At 34.7% G+C, this 15,714-nt stretch overlaps 1 long non-coding RNA gene across 1 annotated transcript; it reads left to right on the top strand.

Moving 5' to 3' along the window:
- The first annotated feature begins 13,199 nt into the window (after nt 1-13,199).
- On the top strand, nt 13,200-14,846 carry LOC104586369 (uncharacterized). The gene is made up of 3 exons (XR_733442.3): nt 13,200-13,409; nt 13,495-13,524; nt 13,615-14,846. It is a non-coding gene; the product is annotated as an uncharacterized LOC104586369 (long non-coding RNA).
- Nucleotides 14,847-15,714: the final 868 nt, after the last annotated feature.

The following is a 15,714-nucleotide window of genomic DNA, read 5'->3' as shown; positions in this document are numbered from 1 at the left end:
CATTAATAGCTTCTTGCATTTTTTGGAAGGATTAAAGAAATGATCATATTTTCTAAGGTCCTTTACACCAAATTGGTAATTACAATTAGGTGTCTTTTTTCTTCCTCCACTTTGACGTCAGCTTTCCCTAATTGATCTAAGATACTGTTGAACACATTTAGGTGTTCCAAGAGATTCCCACCTTCTACCATCTTTATCTTGTACAACTACCACTTCAGATATAACTTTGTAGTTAAGCTTTTTCCCAAATATAGTTTCTTCAACTTATTCCACAACTTTGGTACAGAATCTTCCTCCATAATGTTATTATCGAGTAGTAATCAAATCATAGTAATACACCTTGACTCGATGTCCTTCCAATCAACATCCTTCATGTCTTTTTGTCTTCCCATCCTTTCCCTTCAACACTCTAGCCAAGCCTTGTTGAACTAAGATATCATTTACCCTCCTTTGCCATCAAACCTCTTAATATGGAACTAAGAGCTTGTACCTTTTGTTACCATTATCTCTTAAGCAATTTCACAAACACCTTGTAAACACCAACCTGGGATCTTTGATACCACTGTTATGAATTGAGAGGAGTTGTCAAAACTAGAGTCTCATACACGTATATGCATGTAGGACTTACACACAAGAGAGGGGCACCACATACAATCCAAAAGCTTAAGCTATTGGGTTAAGGGACCCTCTTGTATAAAAGTCATTTGCACCTCTCATTCCTTTCCAATAGGGCTGTTCATAAGAAGACCCAAATCAACCAAACCGATCAACCCGGTCCGACCCAACCCGAGTTGGCCAGGTTTTCTTTAGCATCGGTCGGTTTCGGGTTACTAAAAAGCATAAACCGATGGGTTAGTTCATTTTCAGTTTCCACACATGAAAACTGAAACCAAACCGACCCAAACCGACTTAGTTCCTAGTTAGTACTTAGTAGTTAGTACCTAACTTAGTTTCTACTTTCTACTTACTTATAGTTTCTACTTTCTAGTCTTCTTTTTAGGAATGCCATTAATGGCAAGCATTGCAAGACAAGGAATGCCATTAATAGCTTCTTGCATTTTTTGGAAGGATTAAAAAAATGATCATATTTTCTAAGGTCCTTTACACCAAATTGGTAATTACAATTAGGTGTCTTTTTTACTTAGATTAGAAGCCTTCTTAAAAATTCCAAATTTCAGTCTTCTTTTTCTAACACAATTTGACTTTCTCTTTTCTTGGTAACTTCTAACTTGGTCCGCCCTTACTCCCTTAGCCCCTCAACTCAAGCACTCAAACTGATCCAAACCAACCCAAACCGACTCAAATCGACTAGGTCGCTTTTGCCTAACACAGGGTCAGTTTTGGTTTCATTTTCAAGCAACCCGACCAGGTCGGGCCGATTGGAAAAATAGTAGTAAACCGACCCAACCCGACCCATGAACAACCCTACTTTCCAATGTTGGATTCTTTTCAACTACTCATACATGAATCCCAACAATATCCCCCTTACATATGTGTTTCTTCCACATTGGGAATTCCATACTCCCCTTTCGAATGGTAGCCATTGTCATATTGCCAAACTTGATATGCACCAACCAAGAGCCCTTTGCTTATGACCATAGGGGAGCCAACTATGGGAGCACCATTCCCATGGATGGAATTATCATGGGATATCAACCACTCTTGCCAACTACTCAACCCTGAGAAAGCTGGCAAATCCATGGGAGTCACCATATGCATCTGTCAATACTTGTGCCTAGCCAAAACTTTGGCTTCGATGCTACTTTGTTAGGGCCTCACAACAATCACCCATAGAATAAAATGACAAAGTATTTGAAAAGTAGTAACCAAGAATAATCCAATAGCAACAAAAATAACGAAATCTAAGTATAAACAAATAAAAACAAGCACCACCAAGAACATAGGATTTACATAGTTTGGCCTTACCACCTATGTTCACAGGAGTGACAAAAACTATTCTTCATTATAAAAGAGAATGAGAAATAGTCCAAGTACCTTGTGGTTTGCAACCCAAAACAACCCACAACCCTTGTACACTTGTTCTTCCTTTCCTCTTTCAACCCGAAGAAAAAAACACAAGAGAAAAACTCCACTCTTACACTAAGAGCACTCTCTTTCTCTCTACCTCTCTTTTTTCTTCTCCAACAAGAAAAATGTAACATTCTCTCTAAAAGAACCTAACCCTACATTCAAAAGAAAGCTTTTATATGTAAAACCCTATTTAACCTAAAGAGTGACCACACCAATCATTAGATTAAAAATATTCCAGCGGTTGAAAAATAAGACACAATTCCAACAATTTGATAAACACTGCATCAATAAATGCCCATGGAACCAAACATATTAAAAATGGTGTTTCCCCCAATATTTGGCTCTCACACAAACCAAGAAAATGTTTATTTAATAAATAGTCTTACCAAATAGCACTTTGGAATAAATGCCTATATGGTAATGAGTTGGCACCAATTTTCAAATAAATGGCCACAAAACCAAACACCATCTTAGTCATAATAGGATGGGTTTGAAGTGGGAACCACATTCCCCAAATTCAACCTTGGTCCCTTTTAGGGAGAAAGGTGGGTCGGGTAGGGTGGAGACTTCACTCCCCATCCTTATGTGTGTCCTCGTCCTTGATCGGGTATCCCTATCCTCACCAAGGTAGTATCCATCCCTAAACCAATTAGGTTGGGGAGGTTGGATACCTAGCAAGGAAGAGGAAAAATGCCATCTCTAGGTTTGATGAGACAAAGTAGAGAGATAAGATTAAGCTCCTCAGGGATGTGAAATGAGAAAAAATAAACAAATGAAAGAAAAGTAAAACAAAATAAACATAAGAGTTAAAGCCCTACATCTCAAACCTTATAACTTGATGCACATGGGATAAAGACATAGGTGTCATTCTTGTATATTTTTTCTTTATTTCTTACATATTCACCTCTAAAAAAGGACCCCATTTAAGAAACCAAATTTTACTTGACCCCTACTATTTTATTTGTGTGGGGGAAATTGTGAAAAAACTTAAGTTTATTCACAAGTTTCATAACTATATATATATATATAGTCTTAGTGTGGGAAACTTCCCACATTGACTTCAATTAGTTATTTGAAGGGCTATTTGTTTCAACATCTTTAAATAGTAGCTTACCTAGAGCTCTTTAAAACAATTGAACCAACTTAGCTGAATCTTCAGCTTAGCCATCCTATTTCATGCCTTAATATCCATGTGTATGAGGTTGTTTGTAGAAATGTCAAATTGGCCTTTCAAGTAGAAACAACTAAAATACTAATAACTCTCACTAAAGCTACTCTCATATGTGAGGTAACAACACTTATATCACCAATTTGTAGGAGTGAGCGTTATTCAGTTAAAACAGAAAAACCGAACCGGAAATTTTGGTTTCAGTTTTTTCGGTTTGGTTAACTCAATTTTTGGAAATTTCGGTTTTTGGTTTCGATTTTCATAATTATAAAGTCGACCAGTTAACTAGAAAAGTTAAATTAACCAACATTCATTATATAATATATAATATATAATATGCTATATATATTAGTTTATTATATATAGTATATATAATGAAATTCAGTTTTAACCAAAATAATAAAAAACCAAACCAAAAATTCCGGTTTTGGTTTTTAATTTTTAATTTCGATTTTTAAAATTGTAGTTTATTCGGTTCAGTTTTTAACTAGATAAACTGAATGCTCACCCCTACCAATTTGTATTGGTCAACCAAAAATGTTTCAAGCAGAAATAGTAATGATATCATAGAGGTGCATGCCACCACTAATATAAAAAGAGGTAGAGGATGGACAATCAATGTTTTAAAACCAAGCTTGAAGGCTGAAATTGTTTCCCCTTTAGACAAGAGGCCAATGGTTCAACCATCTAGGTTAACAATTGATATATGATATAATCAATGAAAAAAATGTAAAAAAATAAGAAATGTTATATACTAAAACACCCCTATATTTTCATGGATTTATTAAAACCTACCCTATGGTTTACGTTTTACTAAAACACCCCTATAGTTTGCAATCAATTTACTTAATTGACCTTCCATTAGATGATAGTGGAAAATGACAATTTTGAACCTCATGTCCATTTGAATAAATTTAATCAAAAGGAAAATAAAAATAAAAAATATCATTTTTGCCCCTAATAAGACACGAGCAACCATTCTATTTGGTTATATTTGGTTAGTTTTGTTTTTTGTATGAATAAGTGTTAGGGGTAATTTTGGAAAAAACAATCATGGCCCCAATGCCCTTGAACATTTTCTACTCAATTTAGGTGATCATGTTACCATTTCTAAATGGCAAAACAAATCACTTCGTAGTGAAAGGTTGATCAAGTAAATAGTTTGCAAACTATAGGGGTGATTTAGTAAGATGAAAACTTTATGGTAAGTTTAATTGCTTAAATAAATCCATAAAACTATAGGGGGTATTATAGTAAATGACCCAATAAAAAACAATATAGAAACTCGATAACCTGCTGAATGGATCAGATCAAGACAACAAATTTTTGTAACATAGCAAATTAGAGGTTAAGGGATTGTATATACTCATCGTACTTGATCACATGTTTATTTTATTTTGGATTTCAAATGGTATTGTCAATGGGTTGGGTCTGGTTTGGGTCATGATAGACCTGGTCCAATTTGAAGCGAATATGCAAAACCAATTATTAACTGGACACTATAGGATTAGTAGTCAGAACTATTGGGTCTAACCTGATAAGACCCAATTATAACCAATAGTTGTATTTTTAACTAATTTGCCGATAGAGGATAGACGTACTTATTTGTTAATCATTTTCTTACTGGTTGTCATTATTTCCCTAAGCTTATGGATCTTGGCAATGAGTGGTTAATGACAATTTTAATCATCACATCCATTTGAATAAATTTAATCAAAAGAAAAAATACCATTTTTACCCCTAATAAGACATGAACAACCATTTTATTTGGCTTTATTTGGTCAATTTTGTTTTTTTTTTTTTTGTACGAAGAAGTGTTAGGAGTAATTTTGCAATAAACAATCATGGGCCCCATGCCCTTGAATATTTTCTACATAATTTAGGTAATCATGTTACTATTTTCAAATGGCAAAACAAACACTTCTTGGTGAAAGGTTGATCAAGTAAACAGGTTGCAAACTATAGGGGTGTTTTAGTAAAATGAAAACTTTATGGTAGGTTTAATTGTTTAAATAAATCCATGAAACTATAGGGGATGTTCTAATAAATGGCCCAAGAAAAAATAATATAGAAACTTGATAACTTACTGAATGGATCAAATCAAGACAATAAATTTTTGTGATATAACAAATTAGAGGTTGAGGGGTTCTATATACTCATATGATCACATGTTTATTTTATTTATTTTTGTATGCTTTCAAATTGTGTTGTCAATGGATTGGGTCTGGTCTATGTCATGGTAGATGACCCAAGCCAATTTGATGTAAATATGCAAAACCAATTATTAACCAAACACTATAGGATCTGTAATCAAAACAATTGTAAGACCCAATTATAACCAATAGTTGTATTTTTAACTAATTTGTTAAGTGGTTCTTTTGTAGCTTGTCATCATTTCTCTAAGTTTGTGGATCTTGGTAGCGAGCGGTTTGATGTCATTCTCTTCAGAAGAGCAAGATAATGGTGGTGTTAGCATCCAATTTTTGCTCTCCACTACTAAATTTGATTGGCATATGGAAAATCTTAAGTCTTTGAACAATGATGCATTTGAGTGGTTGAAAAAAATACCCCCAGCTCTATGGTCTAGACTAGGAGTGGAAAGGAATCGAGCCTTTCACAAGCTATTCGAGCTTGGCGAATTAAAAGCTCGATTCAAATTGATTTATGTTGATCTTCAAGCCGAATTTGAGCCAGTGAAGCTCGGCTTGTGAGCCAACTATATATATATATGTGTGTGTGTGTGTATATATATATATATATATATATATATATATATATATAATTTTTTATTATATGTATGTATACATACATACATACATACATACATACATGTAAAATAAATAATTTTTATTATTCTTATTTTTTTGTATGTAAAATAAAAAAAATTATTTTTATATGTTTATAATAAGCTTGGCTTGCAGTCAAGCTTCAGCCTTTGGACGTGCTCGAGCGTAATACTATTATGGTGAGCCGAGCTCAAATAGCTAGGTATTCAGCTAAACTCGGCTCATATCGAATCAACCCCTAGTCTAGATTAGCCTTTGGACCAAGAGCCCATAGCGATGATGTCTGCACAAAATTCTCAAAAGCTTTTAACAAGTGGATATTGTATGCAAGAGGCAAACCCATCATTACATTGGTGGAGACAATCAGGAAATAGTTAATGAAGTTGGTCTAGACAAGGTCGAGGTATTAGATGCTTGACAATGAGAAGAGTCTTGTTTGCCCAAATGTCAAGAAGAGGATAGAGTATTTGCAAGAGCATGCCTGTAACTGTTTCTCTGTGCATGTTGGGATGTTTACACTAGAGGTGGTTTACTTTGATAGGAGGGTAGTTTTTAATTTGGAGAGAAGGACTTGTACATGTAGACAGTGGGTAGTGACTAGGAACTGGGATACCTTGTTGTCATGCAATTTCATGTATACAAATGCAGAAGGGTGTAATATATGATTATGTAGATCCTATGTACATTATTGAAAAGTGCATATGGGCATACAACAATATCATTGTGCCCATCCCAAATGTTAGTGGCCTTGTGTTGAGCAAGTGATCCCCATTGTCCCACCTGCCATAAGGCTACAACTAGGAATAGAAAAGAAATTATGAAGGAAGGGCCCAAATAAGATGATTAGTGGACACCAAGTGTCTAGAAGGGGCAGGTTCATGACATGTACCCTATGTGGGCTGGACATAGACCTAATACTAGGAGCACAACACAAGCTTTAGAAGTGAGGGCACAAAGAAGACTAGTGTTTAGAAAATCAGACCATACCAGCCAGTTGAATCGGTTGAACTATAACTTGAGACCTTAGCTAGTTTGGTCTTACCCCAATAAACTCTATTGCTAAAAAAACTAGTGAAAACCGGATGACCAGCCAATTTAATTGAAAAACCAGTAAGATGGTTCTAGTTTCATGAAACTGCCTAGGTCATTAACCAAGTGAAGTTTTAAAATGTGTTTAATAGGGTTTAAACCCATGACCTCTTATTTTCATATATTGCTTAATTACCATTAGTCCACCTCTTAACTTGTATTAATTAATGACTATTTATTGTACATATTACTTTATTATGCATGTATTTTAAAGAAAATATAAATTAAGAGATTGAACCCTACTTATTTGCTTTAAAAGTTAAGGAACTTGCCATTCATACACCATATTTTAGTATATTAAAAGTTGTGAAATATATTATATATAGTATTTATATGTCCTGTAATATATCTATCTATCTATCTATCTATCTATATATATATATATGTGTGTGTGTGTGTGTGTGTGCGCCACATCATCATGATTCAACCTCCGGTTCGGCCCCAATTTAACCTCTAACCTATGAACCTCTCCCTTCTTTAGTTTTATGCCTGGTCCAGTTCTTTGAACATTGGAGAAGACTACATACTAGGAGGGGAGAGATCTTAGGGGGAGAGATTATTATCCCAAGGGGTTGGAGTTGGAGTTGGGCCTTTGAGGCATAGAGCACCACTGGGTGGAGTTCCACCTTAGGCAACTAGTAGTAGGCTAGTGTTACAGCTGCCACCGTCCCCAATGAGAACTACAACAATTGTTTTTTCTCAGGTACATTATTTATTTACATATTTTGATTATTGTCTTAAACCACTAATTCTATTGATGAACCCATACTCTCTTATACATTATCTCACTTGTTCTCATGATTCTATTGATTATATAGGAAAGCTTTACCATGGAAGGAGGGCCATCCACACAATAGATCAGATTACATTAATATACAAGGTACCACAACTTATAACAAACTGGTTTGATTTATGACTAACTTTATTTCTTTTTTTGCTGAAACTTTGCCTAGGTATTAGCATCACCATTAGTGAATTGAGATACAAGGCATGCTAATAATCTTGCATGTGCTAGGAACAAGCATGATTATGATTTAACTCACTCACCAAAGGTTGTGATGTAGCTCATTAGGGGTTATGATAAGTTCCAATGACTCATTAAAAGCTATGATTTAACTTACTAGTAAGGTCTGTAACTTGATATAAATTTTAATTTCACTTAGTGGATGTTCTTATGTAACTCAACAAAAGTTCTGTTATAACTCATTTGAAGTGATGTTTTAACTCACTATAAGTTATGTTTTGATTTAACTCACTGGTGAGGCATGATTAAAGTCACGAATGAAGTCTGCCTTAACTTAGTGGTTGAAAGAGTTCCTATGCAAGTTAAATGACTTACTTTAACTGGTGAGGTCCATAATCCCTTTGTTATTATGGAGCTGTGATTTACCAGTTAAAGGAGTTCTTGTACAAGTTAAGCAGTTTGGTGTTTAACTTAGGTATATTTTGTAGAGGGTTGGGATTTTGATATGCATAAGATAAGGGTTTTGATGTGCTTGTGTTGAACTAATGTTGAGCTAATGTGGGTTAAACATAGAAGTTGAAAGTGCTTCTCAAAATTTTTGGGTAGCAGAGTATTCATATGAGAATCCAAAATTTTTTAGGTAAAAGACCTTTAACTCATGAAGAAGATGGAAGTGATAGAGAGAGCAGGTGGCATAGGCAATGACAAAGAGAGGAGATGACATAGAGAGTGACGGAGAGAGGACACGATAGAGAGAGTGAGAGAGAGAGAGAGGAGATAAGCCCAACTCCATAGCAGATCTTAATTGTTGCAGGAATAGCTAGCGGAACCCATTTTGCCAAACAAGGGAATAACTTTACAGGAATGTTTTGTGTAATTTTTCCCAAATTCAACCTAACAGTCTCCATGGCAAAATCCCATTCTATAATAGACCAAGCTCAAAAAAACTAGGAAATATGATTCCATATTAGAGTTGCATTTTGAAGGATGGGAAACAAACTCCCTCACTTCAAAATCGTTGGTTTCCAAGCAAGCACTCATAAAAATTAGCTTAACAAGACATTAATGAGAAAAATAAAATTTAACAGAGCCTTTGGAGAATTAAAGATCATCTCATCATCCCTTAATTTGTCATGATACCACAGTAGCTTCTACTTTTTTATCAGTAAGGAGAAAAATGTGCCTGGCTGTGTGTTTTGAGAAGATAAAACATTAATCATGTTCATCAAAAAAGTTAAGGAATAAGAGTATGTAATGGTGTAGCCCATGTACAACAAGAGCCATATGGTGGGGCCCCTTAATATCCACCCAAGAGAAACCTATGATACATATATTCTTTGATGGTGGGGAGCTGGGGTCTAAGATAGGACTAGTGTAATCGGGTGGGTGGAGAATGAAGCAGAAGGTCCTTGGCTGTTGAGGCATAAAAGAATGAAGCTAGAAGTCTGGCATCTAACTTGAACTGCTCATATAAATACCTAGAAAAACCATGACTTTGTTGATGGACTTGCAAGGAAGGGGGTAAACAACAGCATTGTATGGGGGTCACCAGGCTTAGGGACTGATACAACTTTGTAATAGTTTTTGGCATTTCTAATAGATCCTAAAACCTTTCTCCATTCTAATATGGAAACTTAAGCACTATTGGAAATATCAACTTCATGCTTTATGGCACCTAATACCTTTATTATAACTTTAGTTCTTATAATTTTGTGATGGTTATATGCAAAATATTATTGCAATATTAGAGCAAGCAAGTTGAGGAAGATTTCTACCATTTAATTCTTTATAGAACTTCAGTTCTTATAAGCTCATTTGATTAATACTTCAAACATACTTTTTAACATCTGATGCTTATTGGTTCATGTAGGAGCTGATGGAGTTTGATAGAGGTTATTTTGAAGGAGTTGGTCTTTATTGCTTGTTGTGTAGACACATGTTACAAGTTTTTTTGGACAATTGGAGATACAAGTAGATACAAGGTTTTATTTTCTTGAAGAGGTATAGTTAAGGTTGGGTTGGGTACAGGATATAGTCAAACAAGTTCTTTGCTAGGATATAGTTTTTTTTTTCTTTTTGAGTGTTGGGCTGTTGACACAAAACTGATTTGAACCTAGGAAGGTGATTTTGGTCACCCACACATTAATGTAAATTCAGGTTTTTTTTTTTATGAGAATTTTTTTCTGAGTGTTGGATTGGTGATACAAAATTGATATGAAGTCAGGAAAATGATTTTGGTCACCCATACACTGATGTTAATACATGTTTTTTCTTTTTATGAGATACAAGCTAAATACTCTATGATAGCAAATAAAAAGTTCTTATTTTGGTCGACATGTATCCATCCAAATCGGCAATTCCATTGTCATTAATGATACATTTGATTTGCAGTCATCTAAAGCAATTAGAATTATCTTTTTATATGGCTCTAATTGATAGAACACATATGTGCAAGTCAAATAACTTGATGTTAAAATGCTCAATTGAATTGGATGCTAAAAGTGATTTAGATGTTGAAACAAGTAAAAGAAACTTTGATGTTGAAATCATCAAGTGATTTAGATGTTGAAATAACTTGATGATTTCAATATCACTAATTGATTTCAGATTTAAAATTTTGAAGAAAAAAAAATCAAATGACTTAAGGTTGGAGCAAACATTCTTTCAAATTTGCAATTCTAAAACAATTCAAAAATTGCAATAACTTAATGATTCAATATCATCAATTGATTTCATATTTACAATCTTGAAAAAAATATTTTTTTTTTTCAGATTTGCAATTCTGAAACAATTCATAAAATTGAAATACCTTGATAATTTCAACATCATTACATGATGTCATATTTACATTTTTGAAACAAGTCAAATACCAATTTTCCATACTGAGTGGAACCCCTTCAATCCAATTCAGATTTACAATTTTGAAAAAAAAAAAAAGATTCTAAGTGGAACTTCATGACAAAACATAAGTGCACATCTATGTATATCATATTCAAGTTCATAATCATTTGAAACAAAACATCAATTTATAGTGTTTCATTTATTCAAAACAACCCATACCCCAATTTGAATACATACATCTCAATTCTACTTCTTACTTTCTATACATGTAAAGACAAATGAACCCAATGATAGATGCAATGCCTAAGACATGCATTGTCTTTATCCCCTTTACAACCAGTTTTATGGTAGATTCCAGTGACATCAAACGAGAGTGGAGATCAGCTATCAACCTATGAAGCTCCCCAATATGGTTTTATACAAAATTCATTTCTAGACTGATTTTATTAGTCATCTGTAGGAACCGTCCACTGAAAAAAGTTGCATGGTGCATGTATGCTCCCCTACATAAACAGTCAAATGCAATGAATATAAGCATGATTGCCAATTGATAGTCAATACACATACATATATAAAATCATTTTAATGCTTACAAGATTGTTGGTACAGCTGTAAAATATCCGATTTGGATTAATAACATGTCTCGGACACCTAAATCATGCATCTCTTCCCACACTTGCAACCATTGGCTTTATACCTCAAGTATTTGACACATGAAGACTCACTGTAAGATTGAGAAGACATCCTTGCATTAAGTTTCAACCAAAGTCATTATATTTGAACCATAAACTCATATTCAAACAAAAGATTAAGTGAGGAACTTAAACTAACATTACATTTCAAGTGAGAAATGTAACCAAAGAGTTTTCGTGCAACTTTTTTTTCTATAAACCATTACATTTGAACCATAAACTAATGAAGACTGAATTCGCTTTGGTTATATAACCAAAAAATCAAGTAACAAGCATAAACTAACATTTAAACAAAAAAACAGAGAATGACACAGTAAGGAAAGAGATCATACTGATGATAATGGAGCACTGGAATTGGTAAACCTTGAAATAAAATGGCAATTGTAGACACTCGAAATCTTTGTTCCAACTTTCACTTCCAACATTTTCCACTCACTGTAGCTTAAACGAACTTTAAAATACTGTTTATTCAACAAACCCTAGTTTTCCCCCCTAAAATTTAAGTTTGTCTTAAGAAGGGTAAAATCATTTAAAAAAATACTTAAAAGGGTAGTTATGGTATTTTAAAAAATCTAACCATCACATGTCATCACGTGATCGACATAACGGACAGACTGTTAATGGTAGGGACCAAATTGATAGTTTTTGGGAGTTTAAGTACTGTAGTGGCACATTTTGAAGTTCAATGGCTCCCCCATAAACAATTTCTTAAGTTTCTTCCCTTGAAAATTCCTTTGAAATTTTCATACATGTGTTTCACACAAAATTGGTGTTTAGCACTTGGAATCATTCTCTCGAATGTCTCCATAAGGCCCTGAAACACAATTAGCATAACTTTTAGTATATTTATTCAAATATCAAATATAGATTGGAATTAAAGCGGTAAATATATTACTTCAAACATGCTCCTTTTCCCTCCAATTAGTTCAAACAATAAAGACAAAAATCAAGTCCAAGATTCTTTGGCATCTAACAACAACAAAAGCAATTAGGAATATACAGTTATTCCCATCTAGTATAACTATAGGTAGTATATGATCAAAGTTAGATTGCTTTAAATGGCAGCCATCAAGCCCTATAAATGGGCGACAACCCTCCATAAAGTCAACCTTCACTGTATTGAAACACACAAATAGTCTTTAAAATTGTCTTGATGAATATTCTTTGAAACCAATCTTTTTCTATACTCCCTAGATTTGAATTCAACAACACATGACAATAAATAATTAACCAACTTCTTATATTGCTCACTTTGAATTCCCTCTATACCAATGATTGCCTTCCTCTTGGCTCTATATGTTATTGACCTACTAATATCAATTCATGTACTCTTTGAGGGTTTTGCTACATAATGTAAGTGCTTTCAAGTTCGGATTTATTCTTGTACTTTTTTTGTAAGTCATGCTGCACTTAGCTTATCATTCTTCAAAGCCTTTGCACATTTACACTTTTTTGAGAATGATTTGATTTATAATGTCTCCTTATCTTGCATCCAAGAGCTATATATGTACCAATCATATCTTTTCCGGGTTTGCATCTGCCCCCCCACAGATTTGTCCCAAAAAACATCCCACGAACTCACAGCGCACCGCATGTCCTCCCACACGCAAATGCATCTAACTCGTGTGGAGCTAATGGGACGACCGTTAGCTCATCCCCTTAGCTCCCACTTCACCCAAAATAAGTAATCTCTCACACTCTCACTCCTCTCTCTCAAATCTCAGCCTCACTTAAACCCTCGACCTGGAGTGTGCGAATTGAAATCCGCCAGAGCTTTCCCCTGTTCGAGTTCCCTCGGTTGATGCCGATGATCGTTTCAATAGCTTTATTTACTAGAGGTAAGTTTCCCTCTTTGTTCTCAGTTCTTCCATTCTCAGAATTGTTTTTTCTTATTTTCTACCTTGTTTTTTGTTTTTGCAATAGAAAAAACAACGGAAGCTCCAACCCACATGGGTATGTACAACAGAATGTGTTTGATATTTTGATGCTTGAAACAAACAAAATGAATTAAGAACTGATTTTGGGTTGAAATGTTCGGTTCAGATGACTCTAGATGAAGCCAAAAAATCATGCTCGCATGTCTGGATGATTCAAGCTCTGGAGGAATTGGTGCTTCGTCTGCAACAAGAAAGGAATTAAGTTCTTCCTTGTTCTCTAATCTAGGAGATGATAGCAATTGACTAGTAAATTTTTAGACTGGTGACAAAGAGACAAAGCACAGAGCATAGAGGCAGAGGAAACAAGAATCCTTCATGACAACTTGAGAACAAGAGAAGCAAAATTGTACATGCTCAGTGATTTGGAAAAACCCATGAAGATTACTCAAGAAAAGAAAACATCATATTGTACAATTAGAAGCAATTTTTTTTTTTATTAAATGAAAATGGGTGATTCCATTAGAACCTTAAATTGTCATCAAAAGCATAATATTTTTTCTCTTGTGAAGTGAGTTGTTGGTCAATGGAAGAGGCATAGAGTTGTAGATGTTGCAGCGGTTCTGACTTGTCGGCGTCGATCAGCGGAATTGGAAGGGGGCTCCCACTCCGGCGAAAAATGAGAAAAAAAAAACAAGGTAGAAAATGAGAAAAAACTTACCTCCGGTAGGGATACTTACCTCCGGTGGGTTTCAGTTCTGAGAGCAGAAGGTCGAGGGTTGAAGTGAGATGAAATTTGAGAGAGAGGAGTGAAAAGGATGACCTTTTGGGAGAGAGGGAGCTAACGGCCGTCCTGTGGAATGTGTGGGAGAACACGCACGAGTCCCTCTAATCCGCATGTGGGAGGACACGCAGTGCATGCTCACAACCCATGGAACGTTTTTGGGGGGCAAAGCTGTGGTGGGGGGGGCGGATGCAAACCCATCTTTTCGTATAAACTGTTGCAACTTTTTCTTTATTATTCTTCAAATAATCAAACTAGATACCATTTATAATTGCAAATGTCATAAGAGCTTCATTAAATGATGTTGATGGATTGAGAAATGTCAACCCCATTGACAACTTTGGTGCATTCATAAGTATCTAATGTACAAATGACTCAAAATGTGATGAATGCTCATCATCTGAACCATGTGCACAATGCAACTCACCTGAATAAAATAGAACCCACCACCAATAAATGAAATTAAAATAAATTTTGATGCATCTCTAAAACAAAATGGTAATTGTGCTTTTGGTTGTATAGCCAGGGACTATATTGGTAAAATTCTTTTAGCAAAAATGAGTCCCATTGGAAAAAACCACAATCATGGGAGCCGAAATGCGGGCGGGCAACCTACGAAACCCACAAAATTGCTCAAAGATTCAACCATGTCTCAATTACGATAGAGGGCAACTTTCTAACTACTATTGGAGTGCTTTAGCAAAGCTTCATCCCCCTTGGAGATGCACCCACCGATTTGTGGACTACAATTCCATCACCAAAAGTCTTCCTCGAGGGTAGACCTGTTCATGGGTCGGGCTCGGGCTTGATTTTTGCCAAATTTTGAATGGGGCCCAGCTCGAAACCCAAGCCCAACACAGTGTAAATCAGTCCCGAAGCCTGGCCCGTGAACAAGTCTACCCGAGGAGTCAAGTAAGGGTGTCAACGGTATTTGAAAATCTAATTTTGAATTTGAGATTTGACATAATCGAATCAAATTCGGATAATTCGAATATCTAATTGGTTGAATTCGGATATCCTATTCATACCAAATAGCTAATTGGATTTGAATTATATAATATATGAAATATTTATATGTTTTATATATTTTATACATATAATAATTAAAATATATAAATAATTTATATATATATAAATAAAATATTTATTTTATATATTTGTTAATTACCTGAAATAATTAATTTGTTGAATTCGAATCAAATATTTAATTGAATTTGATTTGAATATTATTTTTTCAATATCCCTCGAATATCAAAATTTCTAATCAGATTCGAATTTGGATATTATCTGATTCAATTAGAATTTGATCCATTTACACCCCTAGAGGCAAGTATGTTCAAACCTAGAAAGAAGGCAACTGTGCAGTGGGATTGGTTAGGGACATCAAAGATTCGAGACTCTTCTTCAAAGACTTCCCCTGGGATCTTCGCTGCATCTCCCTCCTAGACTTAGCTTGGAGATCGTTCCCTCGTGCTGTGTAATTTA

This window comes from Nelumbo nucifera, chromosome 6 (genome assembly GCF_055504915.1).
Source record: "Nelumbo nucifera cultivar China Antique chromosome 6, China Antique-T2T, whole genome shotgun sequence".
NCBI classification, from domain to species: Eukaryota; Viridiplantae; Streptophyta; class Magnoliopsida; order Proteales; family Nelumbonaceae; genus Nelumbo; species Nelumbo nucifera.
The sequence above is the reverse complement of the archived record's forward strand: the minus strand, read 5'-3'. Positions and strand labels throughout refer to the sequence as shown.